The following is a 2,155-nucleotide window of genomic DNA, read 5'->3' on the forward strand; positions in this document are numbered from 1 at the left end:
GCCCTGCATCCAATTAGAGGCAGAGTCCCTGGAAATCTGTGCAGTCCCCAGAGTCTCCCCCAAACATGGACATCCCCATGTTCTTTAGTAGTACTATGAGCCATGGGCATTGACACCGACCCTTGCCACTGCATAGCCATGGACTCAGGCATGGCCCTCAGCAGTAGCTCAGGCTGGGACCTCACCATGGACCCAGGTGGTGGGGCTGGCCGTTCACAACAGGCTAGACTTCTCCACCCTCGAGTTTCCAGTTCCATCTCTCTTTATAAGGTTATTAAACCTGTTCCAGTTCTCCTTTTCTCCAATCTGACCACCACATACTCATACGTTGTGGTGGCCCTTGCTGCAGGCTGGCCACATGGCTGGTGGGCCCCTAGGTGACATCCTCCATCCATCCATGCTGAGTGGTTTGGTGGCAAGCAGGAGTCTGTGGCTCACCTGTGCCATGTGATTTCGGGGTGGGTCAATCAGAGCCCTTCATCTGCGTCTGGGTTATAGCTGAGTTGGGGGGCAGGTCTATGAGAGCCATGGCATCCACAGGTCTTTGTCTGCCTTTCTCCTCTCACACTGTGCTGCTTGGATTTGATTTGATTTTTATAACTCCTAGGCATAAGACAGCCTTGGTCACCATGCCAGGCATCAAGCTAGGATGAACAAAGGACTGCCATCTGCTCTGCCCCTGACTGATCTAAGAACAACACCACCAACAAGGTGTCTCTTTGCCCATTTCTGGGGGTGGCTGTGAGGCACTGTTTCACTCTTATTGTCATTCTTTTAATTCCCTCTTTGTCTCTGCCATGTGCTGAATGTTATTCTTCAGTTCCACGATATCTGCCTTAATTTACTGTATTGTGATTTCAAAGTATCTATAAACTCATGCTTTTGTGAACATACATTCTTCTTATACATGTAAGTACATTCTCATTCTGATTTCATAGGTGATCTCTTTCTGTGGATAGACTAAGTCACAGCCTATCTCAGTTAGGGTTTCCATTGCTATGAACAGACACCATGAACAAGGCAACTCTTACAAAGGACAACATTTAACTGGGGCTGGCTTACAGATTCAGAGGTTCAGTCCATTATCATCAAGGCAGAAACATGGTAGTATCTAGAAGATATGGTGCTGGAGAAGACAAAAGTTCTACATCTTGATCCAAAGAAAGACAGGAGAAGACTGGCTCCTAGGAGGAGGGTCTCAAAGCCCAATCCCACACACTTCCTTCATAAGGCCACACCTACTCCAACAAGGCCACACCTCATAACAGTGCCACTCCTGGGCTGGGCATATGCAATCTACCGTACGACCTTTGAAAAATCAAAAGACCTCCATATTTTAGGCTACAGGATTTGTCACATCTAGCAGGTAGACAGCTGATTATTCCTTCTATTTACTGGGTCTTCATCTAACGTCTATCCTCATGCCTGGAATGGACTGATGAAGATATGTTGCCTTCTTCTAAGCAGGCATGCTTGTGTTTTATTTTGCTCACATTTTTTTGTTACCAGTTTTGCTGTATGTTCCTGCATATCTTAACTTGTAAATAATGTTACCCAGAGCTAACCCCCTATTCTTTGTGTTGCACTTGACTAGCATATTTGTACCCAAATATTTATTTTTTTAATCTTTCAGTCACAGAAACACAGTGTATGGGCAAGATAATACTAAGTCTTAAAAGAAATTTCACAATTTTCCAATAGCCTGTGACAGACCACTTATCCAGTTTTATATTCATCCTGCGGGGCTTATCGTCTGTCATGTCATTTTGTCTTCTGAATTCTATTTTGATTTTACTTTAGCTATTTTCTTAACACAACAGCTGCTATGCATCTTTGTGGGGGATACAACATGGTGTTTGGTACATTTATGTTGAACAACACAATGTGCTTAGGCTGTCTACAATCTTAAACATTTATTATTTCCTTGTGATGAGACCATTCCAAGTCCTCCTACTGGCTACTGCAAGTTATGTCATATCGCTAGTTATAATCATTCTCTGTGCAAAGTTCTGGTACTCAACCAGAATTTTTCTGTGTGTCTTTCCTGCACCATTTGATAAAGTATACACCGTTCTCTCAAAATGTTTCAGAAGGTAACTTTCTCACTTCTAGTTTTAGGATTTTCTTTATTTTTATTGACCAATAATAATAAAAC

The 2,155-nt window shown here is 43.2% G+C and overlaps 1 non-coding gene across 1 annotated transcript; it reads right to left on the bottom strand.

Moving 5' to 3' along the window:
• Positions 1–594: 594 nt before the first annotated feature.
• Positions 595–737, bottom strand: LOC117693922 (small nucleolar RNA SNORA48). Its single transcript, XR_004604508.1, has one exon. It is a non-coding gene; the product is annotated as a small nucleolar RNA SNORA48 (small nucleolar RNA).
• Positions 738–2,155: the final 1,418 nt, after the last annotated feature.

This window comes from Arvicanthis niloticus, chromosome 21 (assembly GCF_011762505.2).
Source record: "Arvicanthis niloticus isolate mArvNil1 chromosome 21, mArvNil1.pat.X, whole genome shotgun sequence".
NCBI classification, from domain to species: Eukaryota; Metazoa; Chordata; class Mammalia; order Rodentia; family Muridae; genus Arvicanthis; species Arvicanthis niloticus.